Source organism: Saccostrea echinata, unplaced genomic scaffold (genome assembly GCF_033153115.1).
Source record: "Saccostrea echinata isolate AGI-Se365-2 ecotype Australia unplaced genomic scaffold, CSIRO_AGI_Sech_v1 ptg000001l, whole genome shotgun sequence".
NCBI lineage: Eukaryota > Metazoa > Mollusca > Bivalvia > Ostreida > Ostreidae > Saccostrea > Saccostrea echinata.
The window spans coordinates 22,728,168-22,744,782 of record NW_026889750.1 but is presented as its reverse complement, the minus strand read 5'-3'; positions in this window follow the sequence as shown (position 1 = coordinate 22,744,782).

The following is a 16,615-nucleotide window of genomic DNA, read 5'->3' as shown; positions in this document are numbered from 1 at the left end:
CCTGATCAAGATAAGCAAAATGTTTTTAACGTTTAACGTCTTTTTTAGTCCTCTATTTATATGAATAGAGCTACTGGGAAAAAATACATGTATGTCAAGAAAATATGTATTTTGATACGATTAACCGGTCGGAACGTCTTGCAGTTAACCGATTAGCAATTCTGTATCCCTAATATATATCCATGCTTTTCAAAATCGGATGTTTAAAATTTACAGAAGAAACTGTAAGCTTAAAATTGGCATTGTACTTTTGAATCCCCCCATGGCCACGTACGTAAAGCAATGGTACAATTCATTTATCAGATTGACGGAGCTCCTCCCAAAATATGATTCAAGAAATTTAAGATATTGTGTGATATTTTAATGTGTTGATCCACACACACACACACCCCCACACACACACATCCACCCACATGCGTGTCTGTCTGCTTGCTTAACGTCTCTTCGTGAATTTTACGCTAGAGACGTGCAAATTTAGACCTGTACACGGTACTTTATAGCCGTTCATCAATGACGAATCTTTCGTATCAGCATCTCCTGTGACATGGAGCCTAAGGTTATAAGGTCTTATCCGAGGTCTCCATGTCACTCAGTGGAAATGCGAATCCACGACTTAAGGATCAACTCCTTCCTTCGCAAATCTAGAACGAAATACTCTAACCGATGTGCCACTAGGTCGACGCTGTTATATTTTTGTATGTTCGAAGCCAAAAATTGGTTATTGTGGTTGGTTTTTTATCTTCTTTATGTTTCCTTTTTATATTATCAGTAAAAATGCACTGTGCTCACCCTGAAACACCCCACCCCCACCCCACTGAAAAAAAACATTATGAGTCAGACCTTAAAGTGATTGCAAATTTGTTATTCCATCTTCCTTGGAAAACGGTATACAGATTTGAAGTATTTACAGTCTTCGGCTTATGCTCTTCCAATCTTTTGTCTTTGGTAGGAAATGCATGATGTGAAAATTTTCAATTATTTCGTTGGTTAAAATGCTGATCAATGCAAGGGAGATAATTTTCTGGTGGTCATATTTTCGAACGACTTAACAATTAATTTTCAATCTTTAAAAAACCGACAAAATCGACAAAAGGAATAAAAGAAAATTGCAATAAATGAAACTGATACTTTAATTATTTAGAACAATACTTCAGGTAGTACACAATCGATAGGCCAAATCTTTCCTCAAATTCAATTTTTTGGAAACTTTGAAATTTTGTTCTAGGATACAAGATCTCTCTTTATATGTAATTTGAAAGAAATTCAACCGAACAATTTTTGCACATATAGCTTGAAATATGGCCTATCAGCCCCCAGTAAAGATTGTGAAATCAGACATTGCTCTCTAGAATATGCAGTTTTTTGGTGTTTTTTTTAATTTACAGATCGGTCTATTGCAAATTTGAATGTTGATTTTTATAAATACAACCTTTCTGTAACTAAATTTCAGTAAATTATAGTGATACTAGTATATATGAGTAAAATGTGATAAAAAAAAGGAACATACAAAGCCAAGGAATTGAAAATTCACATGTAATTATGATACACTTTAAGTTCTCTTAAAAGAAACTGTATGATTCAATTTTTACCAAAAATCAACAGAATGATTGAAATAGAACCCAGATTAAAATGAGTCAAAATGAGTAACATTGAATCGACAGTTACTGATATTTTGGCGATTTAAAAATCACTGTAAATAATGTAACTTGTAAGGTCAATTGAATAACAGAATTATACAAGAAATTTTATAATATTTAATACAAAAGTACTTTCAAAGTTTTTAATGGTCAGGTAAACTTTTAAATAATCAGTAGATGACGTCACAATATTTTACCTTTGACCTCCAAATATGACCTTTACCTTTATTGTGTATCAAGAATGGAGAGTCCTTATATTTCCAAATATCAGGTTTCTACTAAAAATGGATCAAAAGTTACTTAACAGACTGTCTTATTGCATGTAGATGGCATAAACACATCCTAAAATATAGGCTCTCAAATGACCAATATATAAGATTCTCTCTTTATATATATATATATATATATATATATATATATATATATATATATATATATATATATATATATATATATATATATATATATACAAAATATGGCGAAAAACATGTCACAACTTATTAGTTTTCTTACAAAGATCATTAATTATTGCATTAAAGTGATATTATTTTTTTTTCCAGTATACGTATAAGAAATGAGTTAAAACAGATTTCATGGGTGTTTTGAACTACCTTAAAAGTGTTATAGCATTTTCATGGTAAACTGAAATGTTTTGTATTGATGGCAACCATTCAAATTTGTGTTTATTTTTCTGATTTGCACTGTCTTTCATTTGGTACATATAGGAATAATGTCTGTTAAAAGCTGATTAAAAAATACAAAGCAAAGAACAACCAAGGAATGAGAAGTGTATGTCAAATTACTGTTTAAGGTTGTTCTAAAAGAGTTTTCAGAAAAGTTATACTCGTAAAATGAAAAAAAAAATGTTGTTGTGGCCTTCAGTTCGGTATTTAGATATATCGACGTCGCTTTTTCAATCAACAATGTTCTTTTATCATTTATACGAGGGTTGTCCATAGAGTTCGTTTACAATGACGTTTTTGTCACACCGAATGGTCCTAGATATTACATTTATTGTATATCACAAAATTTGTTATGAAAATCCAAGTCATAATAGTTTGGTTCTGATCGTTTGATTGTTGTAAAAATAGCGTTTTGAAATGAAGCAGATTGTGCGCATGGACCAGATTAAATTCTATAAAATTTGAAATAAAGTTTTCGGATTAAAAAAAATCTTCCTAAAAAATACAATTTGTCGTTAGGGGTCGCATGTTGACTGACTATTTTGATACAATTTATTTGATTATTATTTGCATACTGAATTGTCTACGTATACGGATTTCTTCGCTTATCCGATCAAGACAAGAAGCTCACGCCGGTCGACTGGGGATACTTACATGGACTCCTCCATGCTACCTGAACCCACCTTTGATGTTATCAGAAGTCTGTTTGCTCTGCTTACAATATTTTGTTGGACTTTGAGCATGATGACTTCTTCCTTAAAAATACTTTGAAGTTATTTTCTTGCGATAATTATGCTAAATTTTCTGAAATCTTTATCGATGAATGAAAAATGAAAACTCATTTATAAAAAGCATAATGAAATTCGCAATTATTACTATTTTTGCTGCTATTGATCATGTTTCTTACTGGATGAAGGCAAAATAAATTTGTCTTGCATTAAATTCTAACATCTTGTTTCTTAGATATCAACCTTTTTTAAACATATTAATATTGAGTAATTTCAAATAAACATGACTATATCTTTGCCACTCCTCTTTCGACAGACTGTTGTAAATAAAATTAACCTAACGTACAATCACAGGTTAACAAAGATAGCCTAAAGCTTATGCAGATTTTAAAGCTTTAAATTAACCACTTAAAAATCACAGACTTTAATTAAACACAGAGAAACGTTCATGACAAAGCTCAGGCCACTACAAGCAACTATTAATTTTGATAGGTACACTGATCAGAGAAATCATATAGTCTGTTAACATTCAATTTTCTCTTCCCATATTTCATTTCAGTTACAATTATTTTTTTCAATCGCATGACACATTTAAAAATATTGTTTACCTTGAGTTCATAGAAACTCCATCCTCTTTAGGTACATCTTACCAAAGAATTCTAGATAGGATGTTCAAAAGATACATGCTGGACAACCCATTCATTGATAATTCGCAATTCGTCAATTAAAGGCACTACTCACACTTGAAATCTTAACTTTTGTGGAATTTCTGTGTTAAGTTTGACAAGTTATCAGCAGTCTCAGACCTTATCAACGTTGTAATCATGCATCTTCTGACTAACATATTCTTTTCAATGGGACCATTTTTAAAAAATTGTTTGTTTGCCCTTTCCTGACCGACTAGGAAAAAAGAATTTTCCCACCCACCTACCGACCAAATTTTTTTTTACCCCGAGTCAGGAGAGGGCAAACAAACATTATTTTAAAGATGGCCTGGTAGAAAACAGATAATTTAAGGTTATTGGACATATATTGGTACAAATGCACGAGCTTGCAAGCCAATGAGATTGGATCGGTAGGTAGGTGAGAATTTTTCTTCTCAGAAAATTTCAATTTCAATGCTTAATTTTCTAAATCTTTTTTCCAGAATGCATAAAAAAATTGCTTCCTGGAGGTTAAAAAAAGTTTTGAGTCGGGCCCTTTTTAACCAGTCGGTCGGGAGAGGGCAACCAAACAATTTTTTAAAGGTGGCCTTGCTATAGTTAATTAAATTGTCCTAAAATTATGCTTTCTCTTAATGAGATTTTGTTGTTACTTTTTTTTTTACCTCATATAATTTATTTATGCTTTATTTCATTTTTTACTACATGTATACAATTTCTGTTGGAGTAAATTTGATATGCGGTCTCAATTTGTGTTAGATTGACTAGACTAATTTTACATATAACAAAACTTTATGTGAATTGATGACAAAAACAGTTCATTTCTAGAATGTGTAGCATTGAATAAAGGGATTTGAAATGGGTATTGTGTAGTATTATTATCTTCTGATCTGTTTCAATTGTGATACCGTTATATGTGAAAAAATATGTGTCATTTGGGTAATGAGGATATAGTGGGGTCAAATTAACTACAGGTTAACTTCAGTATTTTAAGATCGGACAACGTCGACTACCTGCAGGGATATGTTGACCTCCGTTGGTATTTCCTATATAAATGATTTGCAAACACTAGGAAACGCATATGATTCATTTGTTTCATATTGCAAGGATCTTTTTCTCTTGCTGATGATTTATGAACAATAATAAATTGAAATTTCATATAGCATATATGATTTTTTAGCTCACATAAACGAAGTTAGGGAGAGCTTATGTAATACCCTCGGCGTTGGTGTCGGCGTCCGAGGTTAAAGTTTTTGGAGCAGATTTCTTTTCAAGTACCTCAGTCTATGCCCTAAATTAATCAGAGATACATGGAGGGTACTTTTAGTGTGTTTTATTGTACCAGTCAAGGTTTCAGATGCTTCAATTTCAGCTAAAGAATGACCATGTTAATGTTTTGGAGCAGGTTAAAGTTTTTGGAGCAGGTTAAAGTTTTGGAAAAGGTCTCATTTCAAAGTAACTATAAGCTTAGCCCTATTTTAACCAAACTTGCATGGATGATACACGTAAGGATACACACTACAAGGCTTGCTTCGAGTGCTGGATCTGACCTACATTTTCCAGATGAGTGACCAGCTTAAAGTTTGTGGAGCAGGTCCATTACCAAGAAACTATAAGGCCTATTTTAAGGATACACCAAAGGTTTCTAATTGTCAGAATTTAATTTGCATGGAATTCTTTCATTATCAAGGATAACATAATGAAAGCATGTAACATTTGAAAGTTTGTTTAATTTACTATTTAATTATCCTAATTTTAACTTTAACCAATGACTAATTAAAACAAATATTTCAATTTTAATATAAGTGCATAGTTAATGCATAAATATTTTATATAAACAACTTTTTTGTATTTCACCCCTCAAAGTGGTCATTTTGCCTCAAGGTAGATTTAAGATTAAACTTAAAAACGGTATCTCAGATTTTTGATAAATACTCGAATTCAAAAGCTACAGCCATTTGTCCTTCAATGTTACCAATTTATTAGCCTAATTCAATGTTTCTCTCAAAAATTCCAAAACTAAGCAAGATACCAAAAATCTGAGAACACACATTTGAGAAGCAACCCATCCATTTTTCAGAGAGATTGGTCGATTAATAAGGGAGGTGAATCCTATGAAATAATACCACAAACTGTCTGATCTTACTTTACAGTAGAGGGCAAAAAACTTCACACAACAAAATCTGCCAAAGCCAGGAATATATGACACCTTGGAGATTCAGCTTTGGATACCTGTCACTTATCCATTTTTCCTATGCATATTCACAGTAAAAGTAAAAAAGGTATTCTGAATCAGAAAGATTTCCTGGCAAAATGGCAAGAACTAAGCACCACCTCCTATTATATGGTTATCAGTGATCTGTTAGATCTAGAGTTCCTGTAATTTAATTACTGATAACCTCTGTGTGCCTAGTGAAGAATTCCCCAAGTGGTCACACTGATTAATTGCGTCTTTCATGAGCAGGCAGTCACATCTGATCAAATCAGAAGTTTTAATAACGGAACATTCACATGTGATAGTGTCCATGTTTCATTATTGAAAAAATAATTAGAAAACCATTTTATAATTTCTAAGAATTTTTCATGCATTATAAAGCAGTGGTTAATATAACTTCTTTTTCTTAGCCAAAAATCTCAAAATTGTTGAAAATCTAAAAAAAAAAAAAAACAAAAAAAAAAAAAACAAAAAAAAAAACAAAAAAAAAAAAAAAAAAAAAACAAAAAAAAAAACAAAACAAAACAAAAAAAAAAAACAACCTTTGGTGTATCCTTAACCAAACTTGCATGGATGATGCATCAAGGAATGAACACTCTCAAACTTGATGCTGGATTTGACTTACATTTTCTTAATGAGTGACTAGCTTAAAGTTTTTAGATAAGTCCATTCCCAAGTAACTGGAAGCTCTATCAGATCAAAATTGCATAAATGTTGAATCTAGGGATGCACACTACGAGATTATTAGTTGTGGGACTTTGCCTTACTTAAAGAAAACATTTGTTGAGGCGAGCGCTGTAATTTCTGATTTCCTATGTTTTTTTAAATATATTTCATATTGATTCAAATAAATTGATGATGCTTTTCAAACAAGCATTCTGAGAGTATTGCATTAGCAATAATAGTCCCCTACCGGCAAGTGGTTCCCGTTAAAAATTGAAAATGCCATAATTCCGTCAAAAATCAATGAAGCGGAACGAACTGCAAACTTGATCTATAACACATCAAGGTAAAGTCACATACCAAAAATCAGCTCAATATCTGCAAGCGTTTAGAAAAAAAGTGCGGAAAACCCTGAAAAATTGAGGAGGTCGTAATTCCGTCAAAAATCAATGAAGCGGAACGAACTGCAAACTTGATCTATAACACATCAAGGTAAAGTCACATACCAAAAATCAGCTCAATATCTGCAAGCGTTTAGAAAAAAAGTGCGGAAAACCCTGAAAAATTGAGAAGGTCGTAATTCCGTCAAAAATCAATGAAGCGGAACGAACTGCAAACTTGATCTATAACACATCAAGGTTAAGTCACATACCAAAAATCAGCTCAATATCTGCAAGCGTTTAGAAAAAAAGTGCGAAAAACCCTGAAAAATTGAGAAGGTCGTAATTCCGTCAAAAATCAATGAAGCGGAACGAAATGCAAACTTGATCTGTAACTCATCAAGATACACTCACATACCAAAAATCAGCTCAATATCTGCAAGCGTTTAGAAGAAAAGTGCGGAAAACCAAGTGGGACAGACTGACAGACAGACAGACAGACGGACAGACAGACGGACGGACAGACTCAGAGGAAACCTATAATCCCCTCCGGTTTCACCGGTAGGGGACTAATAAAGCAATCATATAATATATTTTAAACATTCATTTATATTTTTTCGGCCATGCCACAAATGAATGATTCTTGAAATCAAGAGGAATAGAATGAAACTTCTATTCTGATTAACAGTACCCAAACATCATTTGAGCTTGTGAAGGATGTAAAACAAATGGTTAAAAAGTTTTCTTTATATCTAAATTTATCAACTTGTGCCCTCTAATTTACAACTTCATTGAACATTCCATTGTCTTCTACTTGCTGTGGTCAATTTCTTGTAAATAAAAATGAATACATGCTGTTTCCTCACTTTGTCATTTTTTTTCTCTCTGAGTCCTAATTAGTCCCCTACCGGTGAAACCGGAGGGGACTATAGGTTTCCTCTGAGTCTGTCTGTCCCTCTGTCTGTCCCTCTGTCTGTCTGTCAGTCTGTCCCACTTGGTTTTCCGCACTTTTTTTCTAAACGCGTGCAGATATTGAGCTGATTTTTGGTATGTGAGTGTATCTTGATAAGTTACAGATCAAGTTTGCATTTCGTTCCGTTTCAATGATTTTTGACGGAATTACGACCTTTTCTGGAAGATATCTATCTACACATTCAATTAATATCATGTTAAATGAACAAAATTAAATTAAGCTAAACAAGCATTCTGAGAGTATTGCATTAGCAATACTAGTCCCCTACCGGCAAGTGTAATCTGGTTCCCGTTAAAAATTGAAAATGCCATAATTCCGTCAAAAATCAATGAAGCGAAACGAAATGCAACCTTGATCTATAACTCATCAAGGTTAAGTCACCTGCCAAAAATCAGCTCAATATCTGCAAGCGTTTAGAAAAATATTGCGGAAAACCCTGAAAACTTAAAAAGGTCGTAATTCCGTCAAAAATCATTGAAGCAAAACGAAATGCAAACTTGATCTGTAACTCATCAAGATACACTCACATACCAAAAATCAGCTCAATATCTGCAAGCGTTTAGAAAAAAGTGCGGAAAACCAAGTGGGACAGACTGACAGACAGACAGAGGGACAGACAGACGGACAGATAAACAGACGGACGGACAAACTCAGAGGAAACCTATAGTCCCCTCCGGTTTCACCGGTAGGGGACTAATAAAAATGCTTGAGTTGTCTTTCTTTGTGGAAATAATTTTCTGTTGCAATAGAATGCTCCTTATGGTTCATGACCCTGAATATTAATAAGATGTGAATGTTCCCTGATCGGGATCGAGATTCGCTGGTGAAGTTGATTAGGTTTTCGCTTGCAACAGTATGAATCGCTGATTTCTTTAAAACACCTTGTGATTGTCAGTAATATGCATTTTAAGTCACCCGAGTCACTCAGGTGTCTTTTTGCTATCTGTTTTCGTCGTTCGTCGATCGTAAATTTTTTAACATTTTCAGCTTCTTCTCTGGAACCACTGAACCAATTTCAACCAATTTTGGCATATAGCATCTATGGGTGAAGGGGAACAAAAAGTTTGAAATTCATTGCCCCTGCCTTTCTGGGGCCTACATCTATGGGTAAAGGGGAACAAAAATTTTGAAATTCATGGCCCCTGCCCTTCTGGGGCCTGAGGGGTGGGCTTAAACCATCAAAATTAATGCAATCTTTAAAGCTCTTCTTCTTTACTCCTGAATACAGTAAAACACACTTATAGCGAACACGCTTATAATGAATAGACGTTTATAGCGAAGTGATTTACATTCCCTGTGGACTTTATTTTGAAGCTAACGGATATAACGAATTACTTTTATAACGAAGCAAAATCTTCCGTCCCTGGCACTTCGTTATAAGCGTGTTTTACTGTATCAAGAAATCAAACATGATTATAATAAGCAATATTTACATTTGTTGTATTTTTCTACAAAGCCAACTGTGCAATTGATTTAAATGTCATTTTTGTGTGTATTCACGCGTAGAAATATACACAGTGAAACTCGCGCTAAAGTGAAGTCACAATGAGGCTAAAGAGACGTAAATAAAATTGTAACGATATATTGCAACAAGAAATTCAAATACTGAATATATCATTGGTGCTTTTAAACTTGTAAAATGTAAATATAAGGAATGTTTTTAAGCTTAGTGTGAATTATTGGTGTGTAAATCACACAGACTTGCACGTAGACTAGCGCGCTTCATGAAATATGCCTACGTGACAAGTCTGTGTGATTTACACATCAATAACTCACACTAAACTTAAGAACATTCCTTAATTGAGCCCTCTATAAAAATTGTATAATTCATGGCCCCAGCGTCAGGGGTTCTGGTGCTAGGGTGGGGCTCTGTTTAGTATATAGTGAATATGTATCATTTATAAAAAAAATCTTTTCCTCTGCTCCAGGGTATTAAGCAAAAAAACTAAATGCATAGTTATGATATGCAAGGGTGCTTCTTACAAAATTGTGAATTTCATCGCCCCTGGATCCACCTGGTATTTTATTCACCTCCTAACCCTTTATAGTCGTCTCTACAGACCAATAAACTGACTTGTGAATTTGTTGTCGGATGGCATAAAATTCACAACAAGCGAGTTTATTGGTCTGTATAGACGACTATAAAGGGTTAGGAAGTGGATAAAATATACAGGTTGATTATAGAATATGTCTAGAATTAAGGAATGATAGGTCGTTGATTGACCAATGCTGGAAAGTGGCGAAATACATCAAAGTGCGCAGAAAATCTTGCGCCGTAAATTGTACTTTATTTACATTACGGGATCTGTAGCGTTATGGTCAAAGACTACAATATAAACCATAACGCTACAGTTCTGCAGCTAGAAACTCTCCCCCCCCCCCCCCTAATAAATATGATGAATGTTGATTCAAAGGACTATATTCGGTAATGGCCATTATATGCTCACTAATAAAGCTATAATAGGGCAACCTTAAATTATGTTCTAAGCAGAAGAATATATGCAGACATCAATATACATTAAGCATTTTTATCCACGTGACTTCATACGTTAAATATGACGTCAAAACTGATGCAAATTCATCATTTCAAGAAATAATGTATTTGTCTTCGGTAATTTGAATGGAGATTATCAAGCGCAAGTCTGCACATACCCCATCTTTTAATATAATCACTTGAATGTGTAAAATGAAAATATCAATGAAATATTTAAAAATATTCCTGAGCAAGTATGTGCTCTATAAAAACTTAGGTCAAAGTTGAACAAAATATGTGCCCTTTTCCTCTTTTTTAAAAGATCTCAATAGTAGTTTTTGACATCACAGAGACAAAAAGTTCAAATATTTTCCCTAATCAATAATTTATTCTATTATTTCAAGTTTATATTATACAATACAAATGTATATACAATCGTGATTATTTCATAAGGTTTTCAAATTGTGACTTTTGACTGAGGACCGGGATATGCCTTTGCCGTATATAGTTTTTGAATATTGAATATATACATGTAATATTTATTAGACTTTTTAAGGAATGAATTTTATAGCTACCGTAGATATTCTATAACCTTGGTTGGGACAGTTTACGCTTCATAAACTTCGAAGCGGTTTAAAAAAAAGCGTAAACTGTACCAACCCAAATTATACAAGTATAACTTAAGTAGCTTTTAAATTCATTCCTTATAATTTAATTATTTTATCACCTAATGTAAAAAATAAGACAATTTTCCCTTCAAAAAAGCACTCATATTCTCTAAATTTTAAATGCAACGTCAAGCGGATTGATACGTGTTTGACTTAAGTAATTGCTACGTAGGCAACACAGGTTATACGACATTAATGATTTTTTTTATCCAATCAAATGGCGTATCACAACCAGAATTAAATTTTATGATTGTGTGTTTATAAATACAAATATTTCTTTTGATAATTCATATAACGAAACATTTCAATTACCGATTACATGAAATTTCATGTACAATACGTATTTTTGTCTCATAATTATCAGTGTCGGAGAATAAAAACTCGTGGGGTTCTTGATCCCCCTCCTGCTAACTAATATTGATTTTTTAAACAGACATCGATTCAATACATTTGATTATATTCACAAATATGAGGTCAAATTACCGTTACAATTCGTTCAAATTTTGTTGAGTTATCCTCTCTGATTTCAATATTTACATAATATTATATGCACAAAAATTAAATTAATAAGAAAGCAAACATAACACCATTGTATTTTGGGAACCACCAACTAGGCGTGCAGGGTAGCAGTGGCAAAAATCAACATCCATAGCGAAGTTTCCCCTGGAAAGAAAAACATTTAAAAAAAGGATTAACCAAGATGTGTTTGTGAAACACCGATGCCCCCGTATGGCAGCTCAAAGCCGAGATAAAAGTTTTTTCAGATGTAGATCAAACTCCAAGGTCAAGAGTTCAAAAATGTTGATATCCAAAGAAAGGTCTTGTTACTATGTATACACGTGTGAAATATAATAACCCTAGTACATGTACCAACCATTTAGAAAATATGGCCAAGGTTATAGTTTTTCAAAAAGGAGGTCATACTCTAAGGTCAATATGTCATGAGGTCACAAAAATGGTACTGAAGGAAAGGAATTGTCACAAGGAATGCATAAGTGAAATATGAAAACCATAGCAGCAACTATTCAGAAGTTATAGGCAAGGTTAAAGTTTTTCAAAAGTAGGTCAATCTCCAAAAAAAAAAGTCATGAGGTCAAAACTGTTGGTAGCCAAAGAAAGGTTCGTCGCAAGGTATACACGTGTGATATACGAAAGTCCTAGTAGCCACCGTTCAAAAGTTATGCATGAGCAAGGTTAAAGTTTTTCAAAAGTAAGTCAAACTCGGAGGTCAAGGTCAAAATGTCGGTACCCAGAGAAAGGTCTGGACATATAAAATACACTTGAGAAATATAAAAGCCAAGGTTAAAGTTTGGTAAATTTTGCAAAAGTAGGTCAAACTGCAAGGTCATGAAGTCAAATACTTAGTATGTTGGTACTCAAAGAATGGTCTTGTCACAAGGTATACACAGGTGAAATATGAAAATCCTAGCTCCAAGCATTCAAGAGTTCTGGGAAATGTTGAAGTTTTTGCGGACAAACAGACTGAAACAAAAATTATATGCCCTCGAATTTTCGATTGTATGGGAATAAAATATTGAATGTTCTTGATTCCAGTGAGAAATCTGTCTGAGATGAAAATTGTGATCTCGAGAGCGAAATGCTAATACTTACATTTGATTTGCTGGCTATTATTTTCAACAAGATGTACATCTTTACTGTCGAACACCAAAAGTTTCTTGCTTAGGGCATGAGTTTGGAATGATACATTTTCAATGTTTCGTTTTCTTCGCCCAGCTTTACTGTTTGCAGGAATTGTCATACACAAATTCTAAATAGGCAGTATTATATAGTTAAATATAAATTCACACTGCTCAGCTTACAAATAACAGAAAAAAGATGAAAACGTTTAGTAAAGCATTAGCGCTTTGATTTCAAACCTTTAGAAGCTTTACAATGATTACAAGCGCTAAAGCTTTACTAAATGTAAAAAGTCCAAGGCCTTTAACGGTCACCTGAGCATAATACAATACCTGTAAAGGATTTACAGATGTATAAAATGAAACAAATGAAACAAAATAAGCTGGTATATGAAGCTTTGTTGCCCAAAGGCAAGAGAAATTGGATGATCAGGGATCACCATAGATCATCATAATAATTAGTCTAGTATACTCAGTTACAAATCTTAAAGTAGTTATATTTACTTGCCAACATTTTTGTCACTATCAACATGCTGACTTTGTAAGAAGCCCATCTTATTTCCTTTCAAATCGGCTGTTCTCGGTCTTTGAAGAACATTTAATGTACAAAGATAGGGTATTTTTGTCTCATTTTATTTATCTAGTATTTATAAGTCTATCTGACCACTAAAAAGATCGAAAGTACTTTTTGTATTATATATTATCAACTTTCTTGTATAATTCTCATCCAATTAACCTTTCAAATATATTATTTACAGTTATTAATTATCATAAGCGAATAGATCATAGGAGAATAACTTCTCTCAGAAGAAAACAAAATAGAGACCTGTCTAGCACCAGAACATATGAACCAAGTGGTCCAGAATTTCAAAAATCTGGTAAAAATAACCTTGCTTATGATAGCTTAGTACTTTGTTTCCCCCTAGATGTCCAAGAACAAAGGGGATTTTCAAAGATTTAATGCATTTTCACTTTAGATTCAACTGAGCCTCACCCTGACACTATTCAATAGTGCCTCCCCAACATCAGAACCCCTGACCCTTGGGTCACAAATTTCACATATTTTGGAAGAAGCAGCCTTGTCACAACTAAAAACTTAGTTTATCTGCCAAAAACCAACGAGTAGAGAGGATCTTCAAAGAAATAATGCATTTTCACTATAAGAGTGGTTATCAAAAAGTTCGTGGACTAGCGCCATAGAATTAAAATCGCTTTAGGTACATCAATGATTTTTTTTTACATAGTTATCATCATTTTATCTATCTATAGAATAGAATATAAGTCACAAGTTTATTTTTTTTAAAAACTATTAACGTTTTTTGTGCGCAATGGTATGACCAGGCGGCGCAACCTAAAAAACCCGATGTATTTTCTACCCGAGTCTGAAGGAGAAAAACTCTTTTCATATGAGCATTTGTCATCCAATAATGACGTTAATTCACTCGTGTGGTTCGACACAATTTGCAATTTTTACCTCATTCTATAAATTTTAAGAAATCGTATCCTGAATTTTATATGGAATGCCCAAGCAATTAAAGGGTTAAAAGTGACTCCAGAAGGGGGAGGCATGCCTTTTCCCAAATCACATAAGGTTTCACCCCTGGAAAAACTTACATTGACCTAGGAAATGTTTACACAAGCTACAGAGAAATAAAATGCATTCAGATTATCTTCTTTTAAATGCCGAAAAAAAATCATAGAGATGAATGACGCAGACTTAATGTCGATTTGTAATCCGGGTCTCCAAATGTCAATCCAGCCTAGGTCACGCAAGTCGTTTGACCCCACTCAAACGCCTTGGAGCATACTGTAGATAAAATTTACACCACGGGGTGACGCTGTTAAAGAATGTTAACTCTAAATTTTAATGTGTGACACTATCGATGCGGCAAACGTGTAAGTGAGGCTGATGTCAGTCACGTCGAAAAGTTACGTTGCTCATGGTAGACATTGAACTCCGTTAAGCAAATTATGCTGGCATAATCAAGTGAGGATCTTTTCCTTTTGTAGAAATCCATTTATAATATTATGCATTGAAATCAGCTGGTTATGACATTGTAAAGTCATATAAACAAGATGAGTTCCAGTCTTTACTTAACTCTGGAGAATCTCATCAAGAAAAGTGTATTGAGACGGAGGGAGCAGACATTGAGAAACAATGACGTTTTCGGACGTCATAGAACTCAACGGCGACAGCGCCGTGTTATCATATAATGTCTTTTGTATTTATGGATAATTTGGCACACTATCTAGTACGTAACAAGCTAAAATTTTCAATTTCTTAAACTTTTGTTGTTTTATCTTCCTTACAAATTGACTACATAGTATTAATTTTACCGCATTAATTCCAGAACCCCTGACCCTCGGATCATGAATTTTGAAAGAGGGCTCAATGCTTTATCACATGTACGTTGAAGCTACAAATTAGACGTCAGGAACGTCCACTGAACAAATATGTTGAACTTCCTAAATATTGCATAAAATATTAATTGAGTAAATTCAACCATCTGACATTCATTCTGACCGTTTGGATTAGCACATTATGAACATATAATTAATTTTGTAATCGATGAAAAAAAAGGAATTTAACCCCTCGAAAAAAACCCGGCTTGATCCTATTTTTGCTCGCCATTTTAGACATTTTTGTTGAAATTGTAATCCATTTATTTGCTACAATGCAGTTTAGTAACAACCTTAATGAAATACTTCAAATCTATAAGAAAAGCACACTATTTTGATGAAATATGGAGATAACGAACGGCAATCAAGCTCAAAAGTTGACATAATTTGTTTTCTATTTAAACGTTCTTGTAATTGAGTAAATTTAGTGTTTATATTCATATGCACGTTTTACATTAATTGCGTTACAGATTACTTTTCCGTAAAAATTTTTAACTATCGCTTTGTTTTTCTTAACACCATTGAATGCAACATCGCAAACGACGTCACAAACGAAATAGACTGCTCCTGCTGTGTGAGAAAAATGAGAAGATCATTTTTGAACACTGTATCCCAAGCGTTACACGCTTAAAATATTTAATTTGGGCTGTAAAATTCTCTATTCTGCATAAAATCAAATTAAATGTTATTTTCTGACTGGAATCGGGTAAAGCTTTTCAAAACTTGTTGATTCATACCAAAATCATCCATCTTAGTATTATTTTGAAATTACTGATAGTGCGAGTCAGCAACCTTTTTTCTCAAACTCTCCTTCTTCATTTTGTTTAATTTTCAAGAGACACGAAGCTTTACAAATGTCTCTTGAAAATTAAAGAAAAAAATAGGAACGAGAGTTTTGGTTATTACATGTAACTAGCAATGGTTATGGGACCTGTCTATTCAAACATGGACTTTTGTGTTTTGGTGAAATAAACATGACGCTGAAGAAGTACGTCCCTGGTAATATACCTCGATGATTTGTCAAAATTGTATATACAAGGGGAAAGTTCAAAGAATAAAAATTTAATCGTAGATGTTTACAATCATACACTGTTCCAAATTTTATGACACCATGCAGCTAGACATGAACTTGGAGAATAGACCCTAAAAACACCATTATAAGCAGCCAATCAGAATCGTATAAAGTGTCTCATAGCATGTAATAAACATGAAAAAAGAACAACTGCCAAGGAGTAATTGTTCATTGTTTGTTTATGTAACGTCCCTTCGAAAATTTTTCAGTCATATTGAACCGCTATCACTTGCCGTTGGAGGGCTGCAAATTTAACCCTGTACTTGGCACTTAAGGCCTCTGAGCAGAGAGGGATCTCTTTCGTGCCAGCACCTACTGCGGCTCGGGACCTCGGTTAATACGGTGTCATCCGAAGTATCGGTCTCCACGTCTCGCGGGAATGATGAACCACAGTTGATAATGAGAGAAAAAAAAATTATGAATT